General features: G+C 37.2%; 1 protein-coding gene across 5 annotated transcripts in view; it reads left to right on the forward strand.

Annotated features, from left to right (window-relative positions):
- The window catches only part of CDC42SE2 (CDC42 small effector 2), a 188,871-nt gene that overhangs the window by 55,802 nt on the left and 113,966 nt on the right, over positions 1-19,103 (forward strand). The gene's annotated exons all lie outside the window — the stretch shown is intronic.

The raw sequence follows: 19,103 nt of genomic DNA on the forward strand, positions 1-19,103 counted from the left end.
ATTATTATTGGGAAGTTTAATCAGCTAACCTAACTAAATTAACTTAATATTTCTTTCTTTTAAAAATTTTTTAACATGTATTTATTTTTGAGAGACAGAGAGCATGAGTGGGGAGGAACAGAGAGAGAGGGAGACACAGAATATAAAGCTGTGAGCACAGAGCCCAACGTGGGGCTGGAACCCATGAACTGTGAGATCATGACCTGAGTCAAAGTCAGATGCTTAACCGACTGAGCCATCCAGGCGCCCCCACTTAATATTTCTAATAGTCTTGCTGATTGACTTAGCTTTTCTGGGAATAAAGTCCTTATTTATAAACATACATAATATTGAATTTTGCTTATCCTTTTCAGACTTTATATCATATTGGTTCACTTACTAGTTGCATTATCTAGAACTTCTAGAACATTGTGATAACAGTGAGCATCTTGTTAATTAATTTAAAACATCTGATGTTTCACTAAATGCTTACATTAATTGAATATAGTTTTTCACCACTGAGCATGATGCCAGCCCTTAGTAGTATTCTTCATAAATAAAATAGGAAAGAGAGCAAAGTACTTCTGTTTTATTAAGAGTTTTTTTAAAATTCTTTTTGGATGTCTATGTAGGCCAGATTTTAAAGTCTTAATTGTTGCTGTGTCATAATGGCTGAAACTAAAAATTACTGTTATTTCTACCTACTTATACCGCACTCATTTTTAATCTCTGATAATGTATGCACGTCTTACCTCTGGCAGTATTCATTTTTGTACATTTAAAAAATAAGTTTATTATAATTTGTAACTTGCTGAGTTGTATTTATTTTAAATATATATTTAAAAATTTTTATGTGGGGCTAGCATGTAGTAGGAGTTCAGTGAATATATGTTCAATATGTTAATTTTTATAATTATCTGATTAGTGAGGCATATTGATAATAAGCCTGTATTATGACTAATGATAGGAAAATGTTGTATCAATTTTAGAAGTGGAAAAAACCCAGAAAATAGATATGTAGTATTGTTGTAGTTTCCTGGTTTCATGGTCATTTAGCTGATTTCTGATCCTACCATTTTCCCATTCTGACTTGATAGCATTTTGCTGTAGGTACCACTCTTTCAGTAGTTCGCTGGTGGGTTTAGGTATTTCTCTTAGTTCTCTCGCACGAGCGCTATCTCTCTCTCTCTCATACTTTCTCCCTCCTTCCATCCAACCCTCCCTCCGTCTCTCTCTCTCTGTCTCTCTCTCTTTCTCTCTCTCTCTCACACACACACACACACACACACACACACACACACACACACACGAGGACTAATTCATTTACCAAATGTGAGAGAATGAGGAAATATGCATATTATAGAAAATTATTAAAATACAGAGGTAGAATGTGATTGTCCCATTCAAATATTGCCCCTGAATGGTTCAGAGTTTCTCCTGTTAAACTTGCAAATAGCTATAAAGGAGGAGTTTGGGAGATATCTAAGGAATGGAATAATTGGAATTACTCTTCAATTTTGTCAGTATGATCCAAAATATCTGTCTCTATCTATAGCTAGAAAATATTTTTGAAAGTCTTATAATAGTGTTATAGTTTAAGGGAATGGAAACTGATATTAAATTTCTAGTTATTTTGGTTAATGGTCTAGGGTATAATTATCTGGACATAATTGCCATTTGAGGAGCTATGCTTTGCTTAAGTAAATAGAATTGGTGGGTCCGTGTTGGGCCCACTCAGCAGCTAACCATAGTATAATAATCCTTACCACAGCAGCTGGAATTTATTGTAGCTATTGCTGTATGTTCTCACTGTAAAGGCTGTGATTTCTGTGAGGAAATCAGAAAAGCAGCCCTTTTGTGGTTTTGATTAACGAGTGTTTTCCTGGCAGCATGAGAAAATGCTCTGCTTGTTTTGTGCTCTGTAGATATAAGATGTGCTTTTACAAAAGGAGCCATTTCTTTAAAAAGTAGTCCTATGCAAGATACCTATTTTAATTTTATTATTAACCATCTAATAATTGTGAATGGTTTTAATGCACATGTTCACTGAAGAAATGCTTATAGGGAATGATACTAATTAAAGGAAATGTGTTGATATTAGGGTGGGTATAGAAATTTTCCACTCAAGGCCACATTCCTATGGTTATCTTTCTATGGTTTTCTTTAAAAATGGTTGACCCATAGAACTCAGAACAAGTTGAGTACTGTGTATACTGTCTTTGGGTATTTTATTTTAATTATAGTGTTGTTAACATACAGTGTTATTTTACTTTTAGGTATACAGTATAGTGATTTAAAAATTCTTTGTATTACTCAGCATTCATCAAGATAACTGTACTCTTAATCCTCTTCACCTATTTCTCCCATCCCTTGACCCATCTCCCCTTTTGTAACCATCAGTTTTTCTCTATAATTAAGAGTCTGTTTTCTGGTTTGTCTCCCTCTTTTTTTTGCCTTGCTGATTTGTTTACTGGATTCCACATATATGCGAGATCATCCAAGATTTGTTTTTCTCTGGCTTATTTGACTTAGCATTATGCTTTCTCACTCCATGTTGATACAAATAGCTATATTTTATTCTTTTCTTATGGCTAACATTCCTGTGTATGTGTGTGTGTGCCACATCTTTTATCCATTCATCTGTTGGTGGACACTTGGGCTCCTTCGATAGTTTTGCTGTTGTAAATAATGCTGCAGTAAACATAGGGGTGCATTTATCCCTTCGAATTAGCGGTGTTATATTCTTTGAGTAAGTAACCAGAAATGTGGTTACTGGATCATGGGGTAGTCCTATTTTTAATTTTCTGAGGAACCTCCATGCTGTATTCCACAATAGCTGTACCAATTTGCAGTCTCACTAATAGTGCACGAAGGTTTCTTTTTCTTCACATACTTGTCTACACTTGTTGTCTTTTTTATTTTTGACAGGTATGAAGAAAGATCTCATTGTGGTTTTAATTTGCAGTTTCCCTGATGATGGATGATGTTGAGTATCTTTTCATGTGTCTGTTAGCCATCTGTATGTCTTTGGAGAAGTGTCTATTCATGTCTTCTTCTGCCCTTTTTTTGTTTTTGTTTTTTAAGAGAGCGTGAATATAGGGGAGAGAGGCAGAGAGAGACAGAGACAGAGACAGAGAGAGAGAGAGAGAGAGAGAGAGAGAGAATCTCAAGCATGCTCCACACTTAGCACAGAGCCTGACACAGGACTTGATCCTGTGACCCTGGGATCATGACCCTAGCCAAAATCAAGAGTCGGATGCTTAACCAACTGAGCCACCCAGGCACCCCCTATTCTTCCCATTTGTATTGAAAAAAAAATTTTTTTTAAGTTTATTTATATTGAGAGAGAGCAAAAGGAGGGGAGGGGTGGAGAGAGAGGGGGAGAGAGAGACTCTCATGCAGGCCCCACACAGAGCCCAGCAGAGTTAGCTCAGAGCTTAATGTGGGGCTTGATCTCAAAAACCATGAGATCATGACCTGAGCCAAAATCAAGAGTCAGATGCTTAACAGACTGAGCCACCCAGGTGCCCTTACCCATTTTTCAATTGGATTATTTGGTTCATTTGGTGTTGAGTTATATAAGTTCTTTATATATTTTGGATACTGTTTATTGAGTGTGTCATTTGCAGGTATCTTCTCCATTCAGTAAGTTGTGTTTTAGTTTTGTTGGTTGTTTCTTTTGCTGTGCAGAAGCTTTTTAGTTTGAAGTAGTTCCAGTAGTTCGTTTTTGCTTTTGTTTCCCTTGCCTCAGGTGACATATCTAGAAAAATGTTGCTATAATCAGTGTCAGAGAAAGTACCACCTGTGCTCTCTTCTAGGATTTTTATGGTTTTAGGTCTCACATTTAGGGTCTTAGTCCATTTTGAGTTTATTTATATATAGGGTGTATGAAAGTTGTCTGGTATCATGCTTTTGCTGTAGCTGTCCAGTTTTCCCAGCACTATTTGTTGAAGAGACTTTTTCCAGTGCATGTTCTTGCCTCCTTTATTGCAGATTAATTGACCATATGATTAGTGGGTTTCTTTCTGGACTTCCTACTCTTTTCCATTGATCTGTGTGTCTGTTTTTATCCCAGTACCATACTGTTTTAATCACTATGGTTTTGTAGTGTCACTTGAGGTCTGGAATTGTGATACTTCCAGTTTTTCCTTTTTCAAGATTTCTTTGGCTATTTAGGGTCTTCTGTGGTTCCATAAAAATTTTAGGATTTTTTTGTTCCAGTTCTGTGAAAAATGCCATTGGTATTTTCATAGGGATTGCATTAAGTGTATAGATTGCTTTGGGTAGTGTAGACATTTTACCTGGTTTGTCCTTCTAACATATGAGCATGGAATCTCTTTTCATTTGGTTGGGTTGTCTTCAGTTTCTTTCATCAGTCTTTTATAGTTTTCAGAGAACAGATCTTTCACCTATTTGGTTAAATTTATTCTGAGGTATCTTACTATTTTTGCCGTAGTTGTAAATGGGATTGTTTTCTTAATTTCTCTTTCTGCTTCTTTGTTACTAGTGTATAGAAATGTTGTGAATTTCTATACACTGATTTTATATCCTGTGACTTTACTGAATTCAATTATCAGTTCTAGTTGTTTTTTGGTGGAGTTTCAGGAGTTTCAGGATTATCATGTCATCTGCAAATAGTGACAGTTTTACTTCTTTACCAATTTGGATAGTTTTCATTACTTTTTGTTGTCTGGTTGCTGTGGTATTGTCTTTGGGTTTTAATGGTAGATGGGGAAGAGTAAATTTTACTCTTTACAAATTGACTAACACTTTCATGCCTGATTACTTACATTCCTAAATATTATAAGCTATAGCTACATTTTTCTGATTCCTTCATATATTTCAGGCATTTAACAAGGCAGATTTACCAGTAAATTTTCTTAAAACATAAATAATCCTTAAATGTCCAATAAATTATACTTGCAAATTTAGCTTATCACATTTTCTTATCTGTTAAATACCTTTATAAATAGAACATAAAATACCCTAATAGTAAGTTGTTAAAATATATTTAATGGCAATAAAATATTAATGCTGTAGCTTTTGGTTGACCTCATCATTTCTGTATTGATTTCTATATTTTCCTGGAGTTATAGAGTTATCCACTGAAAAGGAGACAGTTACTGTCAAGCCTAGCTGAGGTAATTTGGTTAAAAATCAGGATTGGGATGCTGTTATGAGTAAAGCTCTTAAGGTCAAAAACTATAGAATTTGAATGGATTTCTGGGGAAAGAAACTTGATATTGATAGCGTCTAGGACCTAGATACACCTGCCAAGCCTGAGCTGGCCTTGGTTAGCATGCGTGCTTTTCTTTGGTTGAATGGGTTCACTTAATGGGACCTTTTGAGTCCTCTTCTTTTAACTATTTACTCAGACACATGGGTTTTGTATTTTATGCATCTTTGTACTTACCTGAAATGCTGGTCTTTTAAATGAGTTGAAAGTAGGGGTGGGAGGAAGATCTTTCCAAGCCCCAGTGTTATTTATTTATTTAATTTCTCAAATTCTGGGTCCCACTTCATCCTGGTGCTCTAAGCCTGTAGTAAAGCACTCATTTTAAGTTCTTTATTTGGGATGGAATTCTGAACCCCTTATTTCCCTTTATTTATGGAATAATCTTATTTCAGCTGTAGTTGTTCTCTACACCATAGAAAGTAATGTGGAGAACAGTTTCTGCCTCTGGGAAGAACTTCTGTTGGTCTCACTAACCATGATATATTCAGTGTGCTGAATGGGAAAATAGGCATACAAGAATACTTTATCCAGTAGGCTTCATTCAGAATTAGAGGGAGATAAAGAGTTTCCGGGACAAAAACTAAAGGACTTTGTGACCTCTAAACCCACCCTGCAAGAAATATTAAAGGGGAATCTTTGGGAAAGAAAGACCAAAAGCAACCAAGACTAGAAAGGAACAAAGAAGGGTTGCCTGGGTGGTTCAGTCATTTGAGCGTTTGACTCTTGATTTCAGCTAGGGTCACAATGTCAGGGTTGTAGGATCAAGCCCTGTGTTGGGCTCTTCACTGAGTGTGGTGCCTGCTTAAGATTCATATTTTGTCTGTCTCTGTCTCTGTCTCTCTCCCTCTCTCTCACTCCCTCTCTCTCACTCCCTCTTCCCCCTACCCCCTACTCGTGGTCTCCTTCCCTCTTTTTCTTTTTTTTTTTTTTAAATTTTTTTTTCAACGTTTATTTATTTTTGGGACAGAGAGAGACAGAGCATGAATGGGGGAGGGGCAGAGAGAGAGGGAGACACAGAATCGGAAACAGGCTCCAGGCTCTGAGCCATCAGCCCAGAGCCCGACGCGGGGCTCGAACTCATGGACCGCGAGATCGTGACCTGGCTGAAGTCGGACGCTTAACCGACTGCGCCACCCAGGCGCCCCTCCTTCCCTCTTTTTCTTAAAAAAAAAAAAAAAAAAAAAAAAAAAAATCCCCAAACAACAACTTTATAGGTAATACAATGAGTTAAATTCATATCTATTAATAATCACTCTGAATGGAAATAGAAATTTAGAATATGATAAAAATGCATTTCAGATCAGAGAAAAGCATTTTTTGGTTTTTTTAATTGCAGTATATTATAGCAGGGTAATGGTCCACAACAAACAAACAAAATAGATCCTTCTCTTCAGAGGAGGAAAGCAGATTTTTACCCCCCTTTATGTTATTGGAGTTGAGGCATTTTTCAGAGATTGGAAATGCAGATACTCTAGTGGATTGTTAGTGGGTGTGTAGCTTGGTATATTCTGTTAGATTTGAAAAATATCTGTGAAAATCTAAAATACCTACTGAAATTTAAATCTACAAATTCTTTGATCCACCACCACAGATAAATGCTCTAGGTTTTGGGTTCACTCTGTCATATTCCACATGTGTGAAAGTACAAGATTATTCCATGCATTATGTATGTGGAAGTAAAAGGTGAGAAACAACTCAGCTTTACACCTATTGGAGATTGTTTATACCCATGTGATAAAATATAGCCTTCAAAATTGAGGTAGGCAGTTTTAAAAAAGTTCTTGATATTGCCTGTTTTCCAAGGGAAGTATTAAGTGAAAATAGCAAGGTGCCAAATGATATATGCAGTCACATGAAAATATTTTAAAAAGAAAATGATACATATTTACATTCTTTTGTATGTATAGAATACTTGTAAAAGGCTACACTAGAAGTTGATACTAGTGGCTGTGTCTGTGGAGGATAACTGGGTGGCTAGATAATGGTGAGATTTATTTTGTCATAATCTACTCTTGCATCTTTAGAGTTTTACACTATGGTAACATATTGGTATATTACCCATGTGACCAGAAAGAAACATATAACACACACACAAATTAATATGTAATACTGAGTAATAAAACCTCTTTATCCTAATTTTCATCTTTATCAACTCATCAGAATTTCTTAAGGGTGAAACCTTACATTACATTAAATTACATTAAAAAGTTTTTTTTTATTATTGTGATATAAAACATACAACAAAAATTACCATCTTGGGGTGCCTGGGTGGCTCAGTCTCTTGAACATCCTGCTCTTGATTTTTGCTCAGGTCATGATCCCAGGATTGTGAGATTGAATTTGGTATCAGGCTCTGTTCTGAGCATTGAGCTTTCTTGGGATTGTCTCTCTCTCTCTCTCCCTTTGTCCCTTTCCCCTGCTTGCACAGTCTCTCTCTCCTAAAATAAAAGTTGAAAAAAATATTTAAAAAAAATTACCATCTTAACCATTAAAAAAAAGTCTATTTATTTTGAGACAGAGAGTATGAGTGGAGGGAAGAAGCAGAGAGAGCGGAGAGAGAGAATATCCTAAGCAGCCTCCATGCCATCAGCATAGATCCTGATAGGGGGTTTGATCTCATGAACCATGAGATCACGACCTTAGCTGAAACCAAGAGTCAGATGCTTAACTGACAGAGCCACCCAGGCGCCCCAGCATCTTAACCATTTTTAAGTGTATAGTTTAGTAATATATTCACATTGTTGTGAACAGATCTTCTTAACTCTCCTCTTGCAAAAATGAAACTCAAATACTCATTCAGCCACTTCCTTTTACTTTCTATTGCTAGCACGTTAGAAGTTTCTCTGAATTTGAGTACTTTAGATGTAAGTAGAATTGCTCATATAAGTGGAATCATAATGTGACTGGCTTATTTCACTTAGCATAATGTTTTCAAAGTTCATCCATGCAGCATGTGACAGGATTTTTAAGACTATTGAATGGTATTCCGTTATATGTATAGATCACATTTTGTTGGTGAATTCATTGGCTGTTGGATGTTTGTCTTCCTTGCCCCTTTTGGCTCTTGTAAATAGTGCTGCTATGAACATGAGAGTGTACATATTCTTTGAGATTCTGCCTTCAGTTCTTTTAAATATATACCTGATATACCTAGGGGCGCCTGGGTGGCTCAGTCGGTTAGTCGTCTGACTTTGGCTCAGGACATGATCTCGTGGTTTGTGGGTTCAAGCCCCGCGTCAGGCTCTGTGCTGACAGCTCAGAACCTGGAGCCTGTTTGAATTCTGTGTCTCCCTCTCTGCTCCTACCCTGCTTACACTCCATATCTTTCTTTCTCTCAAAAATGAATAAACATTAAAATAAATAAATAGGGGTGCCTGGGTGGCTCAGTCGGTTAAGCATCTGACTTTAGCTCAGGTCGTGATCTCATAGTTTGTGAGTTCAAGCCCCCCACATTGTCACATCCTCTGTCCCCCTCTCTCTCTGCCTTTCCCTCTCATTCTGTGTGTCTCAAAAATAAATGAACGTAAAAAAAAAAAAAAACTTAAAAAAAATACATATACATATATACACACACGTGATGTACTTGAAAGTGGGATTGCTGGATCACCTAGTGGTATTATTTTTCAATTTTTGAGGAATCTTCATATTGTTCATTACAGGAGTTGCACCATTTTACAATTTTACCAACAGTGTGCAAGACTTCCCAATTTATTCACAGTCTCACCTATATTTAACTGTTTTTTTTTATACTACCCATTGTAATGGGTATGAGGTGATCCCAATATACATTTTTAACAAGCATTATAGTCATAAATTCCTTGCATATTTAAAAAAGTTTATCAATGGGGCGCCTGGGTGGCGCAGTCGGTTAAGCGTCCGACTTCAGCCAGGTCACGATCTCGCGGTCCGTGAGTTCGAGCCCCGCGTCAGGCTCTGGGCTGATGGCTCGGAGCCTGGAGCCTGTTTCTGATTCTGTGTCTCCCCCTCTCTCTGCCCCTCCCCTGTTCATGCTCTGTCTCTCTCTGTCCCAAAAATAAATAAAAAACGTTGAAAAAAAATTTTTAAAAATAAAAAATAAAAAAGTTTATCAAGTATATTTAATCTGATTTCATTTTGATCACCTAGAATGAAACAAGTAGTCAATTTTTACAACCGTTGCTCAGTATGCTTTGTTGTTAGGTATATGTTCTATAATCAGATCTTAAAGGGATAGTACCCTTTACTGTGCCTCTCCTGTTTTTTCCTTCTATTTAACCATGATCGAATGATCCAGGAACAAACTAGGCTATATTTAACCCAAATGAATTATGCTAACTTTTCTCGTACATAGTTAAAAAAATTTTTTTTTAATGTTTATTTATTTTTGAGACACAGAGAGAGCATGAACGGGGGAGGGTCAGAGAGAGAGAGGGAGACACAGAATCCGGAACAGACCCCAGGCTCTGAGCTGTCAGCACAGAGCCCGACATGGGGCTCGAACTCACAGACAGCGAGATCATGACCTGAGCCAAAGTCGGACGCCCAACTGACTGAGCCACCCAGGTGCCCCTTCTCATACATAGTTTAAATTCTCAGGTTCTGCATGTTATAAGAATTTCAACTGTGTACCAGCATTAAAAGTACGATGTTTTAATAAAAAACTGTATGTCATTTTTCCTCTGCAAGGTAGAATTAGACCTCTGTTTACTTTTTAAAAACATGTTTATTTATTTATTTTTAATGTTCATTTTTGAGAGAGGAAGAGAGCTCATCTGAGCCAGGGAGAGGCAGAGAGAGAGACCAGGACAGAGGGTCTGAGTGTAGGCTCCTGCACTGACAGGAGAGAGCCCGACGTAGGGCTTGAACTCACCCACCCAAGAGGTCATAATGTTAACCTAAGTTGGCCGCTTAACCAACTGAGCCACCTGGGCACCCCTGCCTCTGTTTACTTCTAATTGAAAAGTTTTACCTTCATGGTCTTGACAGTTTGGTGTTAACTTTTCTCACAAGATGAATTCAGTCATAAATTTTTTTTTAAGAGCAAGGTCAAGCAGTGTTGAAGGATTTTATCCAGACCAAAAAAGTACATGAGATCCTAGTGAAAAATGGAAAAAGGGTATAAATTGCTTTTCAGGTTTTTTTTTCTCCTCCAAAAAAATTTTAGGGTCATGAGTGTCCTACTACAAAATACCTGGTAAAACATTTTCCATTTTAAGTAAATTGCAGTTTTGTTTTCTTGACTTGAAGTGCCTGAAATCATTATTCTGGCATTATCATCATAGAATTGCTGCTTCTGTCTTAGAAGTAGTTATTCTTTGGAAGTAGTTAGTAGTAGTATTTAAAAGTATTACATCATTATGTGAATATCTAGCTGTAGATATATACAGCTGTAGCTGTAGCCTACAATTAAATCGTAAGTATTAGAAGTCATTTAAAAATAATTTTTGCTAGACTTCAAGTTTCACCACTGTGTAATTAACTTCTTTATGACTTTTCATTTGAATATTTAAGACTGAGCAGTTGCATTTACTGTACTTGGTGTGTGAGTTGGTAAAGAAGGGTGCTGAGTGGTAGTAAGGCTTGGGAAGGGTGGGGGTTTAATCCTGTCAGTTTTGAGAAAAGATAATGAAATCCTTTATATTCTTTTCCATAGACATGCATTTCAAAGACTTACATTTTAATAAGAATTGGTTGTGCAGCTGCAACCCTGGCAACATGGACTAGGAGAAAAGAATTGGGGCAGAATTCCAGAAATCAAGGCAGGCACTGGTCTCATGTGGAGCTGAGCTAATGAAACTGATAAAAATATAAACCACTTAGTAGAAATACGACCAGAAATAAGACCTTTCTTTGGCCTAGTGGATGTTGAAATTTTCTGAACTATATTTTAATATTTACAAAATGAAAAAACTGTCATAAGGTGCTTACTCAATAAGAGTAGCTGCGTTATATTCTCCTTTAGTATAGAAATGCCCTGTAAAGTCTGGGAAGCTAATACTCCTGTGAATTATATCTAAAAAGTAATTGTTGCTGGCCTATTCTTGGTAAAATATTTGAAGCACAAGCTACCAAGTTTGTCAGATTTTTAAAAACAGGTTTTTAAATTTTAGTAATTTAAGAAATACATGCTCATTGTAGTTTTAATGTACATTTCTCACGGTTATTGGACTCTTTAGATGTCCTCAAATAAAATTTGTTAAACATACTCTCTTCTCTCAACACTATGAGAGTGGCTGCTGTAGAATCTATCATTAAGCCATAATTTAATTATTACCAACATTTAGGTTGTGTCTGGGTTTTTCCCTCCTATCATAAGTAGTATTGCTGGGACGCCTCAAGCGTCTGACTTTGGCTCAGGTCATGATCTCAAAGCTTAAGGGTTCAAGCTCCACGTGGGACTCTGTGCTGACAGCTCAGAGCCTGGAGCCTGCTTCGGATTCTGTTTTTCCCTCTGTTTTTCTACCCCTCCCCCACTCACACTCTGTCTCTCTCAAAAAATAAACATTAAAAAAAATAAAAATAAAGAAGTATTGCAATAAAACATTTTTTGTGCATATAAATATTTTGCATTTTCTGCCTTATCCTCAATTATTGCTGGATTTTCAGAAGTCATACACATTAAATGTACACATTTTTGACAGTTTCTAAAAGTACTACCAATTTACATAACCTTAATTTTTTCAGCAGTGAGTTTTTTTTCCTTTGTATCTTATCTGGCTCTTTGGGCTTTTCTTATTTTTTAATTTTCTTAAAAAATTTTTTTTGTAATGTTTATTTTTGAGAAAGAGAGGGCATGAGTGCAAATGGGGGAGGGGCAAATAAAGAGGGAAATACAGAATCTAAAGCATGCTTCAGGCTCTGAGCAGTTAGCACACAGCCCGTGTCAGGGTTCCAGTCCACGAACTGTAAGATCATGACCTGAGCCAAAGTTTGTCACTTAACTGATTGAGATACCCAGCTGCCTCTCTTTGGGCTTTTCAGTCGTGACTTCTTTTATCTTTAATTCTGGGAAAACTTACTCTCATCATTTTTTAACATGTTTATTTTTCTCTTGAAATGTTTTATTTTTTCCCTCTTTCTGGAACTTCTCTCATGTGGTAATAATATCCGTCTAGTACAGTTATTTCCTGTCAACTCTAAAAGTAAAACAGCCAGTTATTTTACTAGCAAAATGAGTTTATTCAGCATCAGTGAAGGTACTGCATTTTGGAATATATCTCAAAATGCAAGTATGTAAAACCATATGCAAGTCCGGAGATGAGATAAGAGGAGAGGAGAGGAGCATTACTTTATTGAGAAAAGGAGAAAGATGGGAGGGAGCTGCTTTGAAGGAAAGTCCTTTGGAGTAAAGCTTGAGTTGAGCATGATGATGGCTTCTCATTGGTTGAGGTATATATTTTCTTATTGGCTGAGCTTGTTGCTGGGCAAGGAGAAATTATTCCTTCCTCCTTCTCTGGTGGCATTGCAATTAACTAGGAGTAGTAGGGCAGGAGAGCTCCCCCTTCTGGTATCTGGAGTCCAGTTTTAATGATAGTCCCTTGGTGTGCATTTCTGTATTGTACAGTTGAGGCATTGTGCTCCAGATGGTGTAAATTGTTCAGTGTTTGTCTTTATTTTACCTTTTTTTCCTGCTCCAGATGTCTGTTTATTTTGATTGGTAAGGTAATGATCCCTTGGTTGGGGCAGGGGGAAGATCTGCCTAATCTAATATTTGTGGTGGAAATGGCCATCATCCAGACCTTGGTTTGTGTGAGTCCGGGTGAGTTTAAGGAGTGGAGGGGCTTGGGTCTCTGCTCAGATAGCCATCTTGCACCACCAAATTGCTCTCCTGTTGGCTGCTACTGCATCATTTTATGTGCAGGGTTTATTTTATTTTTTTTTATAATGTTTTTAAAGCTTATTTGTTTTTGAGAGAGAGAGAGCGCAAGAGCAAGAGAGAGCGCGAATGCAAGTAGGGGAGTGGCAGGGAGGGAGACACAGAATCTGAAGCAGGCTCCAGGCTCAGGCTCAAACTCACCACAAGATCATGATCTGAGCTGAAGTGGGATACTTGACCCACTCAGCCACCCAGGTGCCCCATCAGGGTTTATTTTTTAAACTCTTAGAAATGAGTAGTAATACGTACTGGAGATAAGAAATATGTATTGCTTATTAGAAATAAGAAATAACACTTACTCTAGGAGGTAATGTCCGTAAGATTGTAATTCATCACCAAATCTGTAGGGTTTTGGCAGGGTGGTGGGGGTACTTGACTGAATGGAACCCCAAATTGAATTACATCTTCAGGAGACAAATGAAATAGAAGATGGGCCTATAGTTTCATGCGTGCTACATATTTGTATTTAACCTTGTTAGTGAGTAATAAATTTTTTAAAGTATTCAAATTACTCTGTTGTTAATTGCTATATTCCTGGAGCTTATTACTTGGTTATTGCCCAACAAATCTGTCATAACATACATATCATACAATGTCATACATACATACATGTATGTATGGTGAAATCATTCAAAAATGCATGCTTTTTTTTCTTTTAACTGTAGTGACATACCATATTATTAGTTTCTTATGTACAACATAGTGACTCAACCATTTTATATACATTAGGGAGTGATCACAGCTATAAATTTAGCTACCATTTACCATGATACAAAATTGCTACATATTAGTAACTATATTCCCTATGCTGTACATGGTATAATTTGTACCTTTTAATCCCCTTCCCTTATTTTACCTATTCCCTTATTCCTTCATAAAATGAAGTCATGTGGTATGGTCTTTTTCAGTCTGACTTTTTATTAAACATAATTCTCTCTATGTCCATTCTTGTAGCACAGGAAAGATGTCATGCTTTTTTATGGTTTATTCTAGTGTGTGTGTGTACACTACATTGTCTTTATCCATTCATATTTTGATGGACATTTAGATTGTTTCCGTATCTTGGATATTGTAATAATGCTGCAGGGGTTTGTATATTGCTCCAAATTAGTATTTTCCTTTCCTTGTTATAACTACTCTGAAGTAGAATTGCTGAATTGTGTCATAGTCCTATTGCCAATTTTTTGAGGAATCACCAATCTGTTTTTCATAGTGGCTGCACCATTTTGTATTCCCACCAGTAGCACATGAGGGTTCCTTTTTTTCTACATCTTGGCTAACACTTGTTATTTCTTGTCTTTTTGATACTAGCCATTCTGACAGGTGTGAGGTGAGATCTCATTGTGATTCTGATTTGCATTTCCCTGATGGTTAGTGATACATATGTCTGTTGGCCATGTGTTTTCTTCAGAGAACTATCTATTCAGATCCTCTAGTTTAAAGTTTAAAGTTTGAGGTAGTTCTGTTTATTTTTGCTTTAGCTACCCTTGCTTGGTGAGACACATCCAGAAAAATGTTCAAACTGATATCCAAAAGTTTACTCCCAGTGTTTTCTTCTAAGGAGTTTTGTGGTTTCCAGTCTTACTTTTTAAGTCTTTAATCCATTTTGAGATTGTTTTTGTATATGGCAAAGGAAAGTGGTCCACTTTCAGGGTGGTTTATTTGGTAGAGCATGTGACTCTGTTACCAGGGTTGTGAGTTCAGGCCCTACGCTGAGCTTATAGCTTACTTAAAAAAAAAAAAAAAAAAAAAAGAACAAAGAAAAAAGAAAAACGAGTTTTGGGGTGCCTGGCTGGCTCAGTTGGAGCATGTGGCTCTCAATCTCAGGGTTGTGAGTTTGAGCCCTGAATTTGGCGTGGAGATTACTTAATAAAAACATTTAAAAATATTTAAGGGGCGTCTGGGTGGCTCAGTTAAGTGTCCGACTTCGGCTCATGTCATGATCTCATGGTTTATGGGTTCAAGCCCCACATAGGGCTTTGTGCTGACTGCTCAGAGCCTAGAGCCTGCTTCAGATTCTGTCTGCGTTTCTCTCTGCCCCTCTCCCTGTCTTTCTTCCTCTCCCTTCTTCTCCCTCTCCCTCCCCTCCACTCTCAAAAATAAACATTAAAAATGTTTAAAAAAAGAACTGGTCCCCTTTCATTCTTTTTTTTTTTTTCTTTGTAATTTTCCATTTCCTCAACACCATTTATTCAGGAGACTTGTTTTTCCCATTGTATATTCTTGCCTCCCTTGTTGAAGATTGACTGTATTGGTATGGATCCATCTCTGTCTTTTTGTGTTAGCACCATACAGTTTTGATTACTGTAGCTTTGTAGTGTAATTTGAAACCAGGGATCATGATACATCCAGCTTTGTTCTTCTTTGTCCAGATCACTTTGGCTATTTGGGGTCTTTTGTAGTTTCACATAAAATTTAGGATTCTTCATTCTAGTTAAATGAAAAATGCCATTGGTGTTTTGATATGAATTGCATTTAATGTATATGTTTCTTTGGGTATTATAGACCTTTTAATATTAATATATGCTATCCATGAGCACAGGATATCTTTCGATTTATTTATGTCTTCAGTTTCTTTTGTCATTGTCTTACAGTTTTCAGAGTACAGGTCTTTTTTACTTCCTTGTTTAAATTTATTCCTAGGTGTTCTTTTTGATGTGATTATAAATGGGGTTGATTTCCTTTTTTTTTTTTTTAAGGGTTATTTATTTATTTTTTTAAAGTTTGTTTATTAACTTATTTTGAGTTCACAACCTGAGCTGAAATCAAGAGTCAGAGCATGGGGTGCCTGGATGTCTCAGTTAAGCATTCGACTTTGGCTCGGGTCATGATCTCAGGGCTTGTGAGTTTGAGCCTCACGTCAGGGTCTATGCTGACAGGTCGGAGCCTGGACCCTGCTTTAGATTCTATGTCTTCCTCTCTCTCTGCCCCTCTGTTGCTTGTGCTCTGACTCTCCCTCAAAAATAAACACTAAAAAAACAAAAAACAACAACAACAAAAAGACACTTAACTGACTGAGCCACCCAGGCATCCCTCCTTTTTCTGATTTTATTTATTTGAGCTCTTTCTGTTTTTCTTGATGAGCCTTGCTACCGGTTTACTAGTTTTGTCTTTTCAGAGAACCAGCTTTCAGTATAATGGATCTTGTGTATTCTTTTTAATATCAGTTTCATTTATTTCTGCTCTAATCTTTATTATTTCCTTCTGCTAACCTTAAATTTTGTTCTTTTTGTAGTTGCTTTAGGGGTAAGGTTAGAGTGTTTGAGATTTTTCCTATTTCTTAGGGTGGGCCTGTTTTGGTATAAATTTCCCTGTTAGAGCTGTTTTCATTGTGCCCCAAAGATTATGGATCATTGTGTTCATTTTCACTTGTCTCCGTGTGGTCTTTGATTTCTTCTTTGATTTCTTTGTTGAAATTGGTTGTTTAGTAGCATGTTGTATAGCCTTCACATGTTTTTTCTTTGCTTTATAGTGGTAGTCAGAAGCTGAACTCAAAATATTTTTGGAGTATGCTTGTATATGTTTACTATTATCAGTGAGATTTTCTTCTTTCATAATTTTCTCACTCGACGTTATGGCCTTTTCTTTCTTAAAGAAGTCCCTCTAAGATTTTTTTGTAAGGCCAGTTTGGTAGCAGTGAACTTCTTTAGCTTTTGCTTGTCTTGGAAACTGCTTATCTCTCCTTTAGTTCTGAGTGATAACTTTGCTGTGTAGTGTATTCTTGATTTTAAGTTGTTTCCCTTCAACACTTTGAAAATATTGTGTCTCTCCCTTCTGGCTCATAAAGTTTCTGCTGAAAAATCAGTTTATAGCCTTATGAGTGTTCCCTTGTAGTATTTAGTTTTTTTGTTTGTTTTTATCTTGCTGCTTTTAACATTCTTTAACTGCTTGGACTTTGATTGTAGTGTGGGTGACTTTGGGATTCTTTCTGCTTCCTGGATTTGGATGTCAGTTTCCTTTGTCAGGTTAGGGATGTTTTCAGCTATTTTCTTCAAATAAGTTTATAAATTTTCTATCCCTTTCTCCTTGATTTCTCCTTTTTGGACCCTTATAATGCAAATATTAGTATGTTTGATGTTTTCTTAATGGTCTCTTAAAGTATCTTCGTTTTTCAGATCACTTTTTTCCCCTCTTTTTGCTGTTTGGATTTGGTGTTACCACTATACTGTCTTCCAAATTGCTGATCTGTTTTTCTGAATAATTTGCTGATTCCCTCTAGTGTATTTTAAATTTTAGTGGTTGTATTCTTCAGCTTACTTTTTTTTCAAGTATTTTCCTTGCTTTTAAGTTCTTACTGTGTTTGTCCATTCTTTTCCTGAGCTTGATTAGCATTTTTAGGTAGTTACTTTGAACTCTTTATCTGGTAGATTGCTTATCTCTGTTTCATTTAGTTCATTTTCTGAAGTTTTGTCGTGTTTCATTTGAAATCTATTCCCCCTGTCTCTTCATTTGCCTTAGTCTCTGCTTGTTTCTATTAGTTAGGTAGATCTGTTACAGCTCCTGGTCATTAAGTAGTGTCTTTATGCAGAAGCTGGCCTGTTGGGCCCTGTAGCACAAATTCCGCTGGTCACCTGAGGCATGTGCTCCAGGAATGTTCCCTGTGTGGTGTGCATTTACTCTCCTGTTGTGGATGGATTGATTGCAATGATGTGGACTTGTTGGTCTATGGGACTTTCCCCTCGTCTGGCTGTCTCTTGAGGTCTCGCCATCAACTGCTGCATGCATGATGGTGAATAAGGCTGGTGTGCCGTTTGTGTGGCTGAGGAGCCCAATCAGGACTGTTGTAGGTGCACTGGTAAAGGGTCGGCCCACAGTGTGGCTAGATATCAGGCCGTGCTGTGACAGCTGGGGTTTGCTGATGGCGAGGCATGTCTTTTGGGCAGCTTGCTATGAGGTAAGGTTGTGTTTGTTTTGGGAGTTTTAGTGTATGGGACTGCTCCCCCAGGGCAGAATGTTTAGGAGGGTCTCAGGGCCAGCCAAGGCTACTTGGCAGTTATGGTGGGAGTGAATGGGGTGCTGCTTGGGAGGGATTCCAAGTTACATGAGTGGGTTGGGTGAGGCAAGTACACAGGATAATGCTGGAGCAGGGTGAGTGGTGCTAGCATAGTATATGGAGAATGTCAGAAATGGTGCTTACAGGCCTAAGTAGATGAGGGTAAGAAAACGGGCACCCATAAGCACTTCCCCAGAGAACATACCAACAGATTGCTACCCATCTTTTACATGCCCTAGAATTAGTCAGTGGATTTCCTTCACATGTAACCCAGGCACTTTTCAGACTGTAGTTTCTGTGTTGGGACTCTGAGCCACTGAGGTTCAGTGTGCCTTTTAAGAGCAGAGTCTTCTTGGTTTCCTACTCCCCTCTGGCTCTTTTGGATGTAAATCCCATTGGTTTTCAAAGCCAGACACCTTAGGTGTCTCTTTCCAGCGTAGGCACCCTGGGATGTAGAGAACCATGTGGGGCTCAGACCTTCGTTCTTCAGAGATGGCTTTTATATTTGTGATATTCATCCTTTTTTGTGGGTCATTAACACTGGGGTGTGGGTCTTGACTAAACTGCCTCTCTGCTCCTCCTATTCTATCATTGTGGCTTTTTTTTTTTTTTTTAAATATCCCAGTGTGTATGATCCATTCTGTTAGTCTTGAGTTTATTGTCGAAGATAGTTCTGTATATATTTGTAGATTTTGGTGTTTCCTTGAATGAATGTGAGGTCAGGATATTCCTACTCCATTCTCTTGATCCCATTTTCTGAAGTTGGTTTCTGAGTTATCAGAGGGTTACTGATTACATGATTTGTGTAAAGAAATATTTTTAAAAGATGCCAAATGTGAGTGTACTTTTTAATTTCCTCACTGATAGAGTGCACTTAAAGTTGAATGAAGCAATGGAAGACTTCACTGATAAGTTACAACAGGTATTTTATACTTTGTGTTTCAGTATTCTTTGTGTTGTCCCCAAATTGAATTTTTTGACTGTGATCTTTGAGATTATCATACTGTAAGATGATCTGTTCTAAAATATTTCTTAGGTTT

This window comes from Lynx rufus, unplaced genomic scaffold (assembly GCF_022079265.1).
Source record: "Lynx rufus isolate CCGP_SWC_20201006 ecotype Redwood Valley unplaced genomic scaffold, mLynRuf1.p SCAF_1, whole genome shotgun sequence".
Classification (NCBI taxonomy): Eukaryota; Metazoa; Chordata; class Mammalia; order Carnivora; family Felidae; genus Lynx; species Lynx rufus.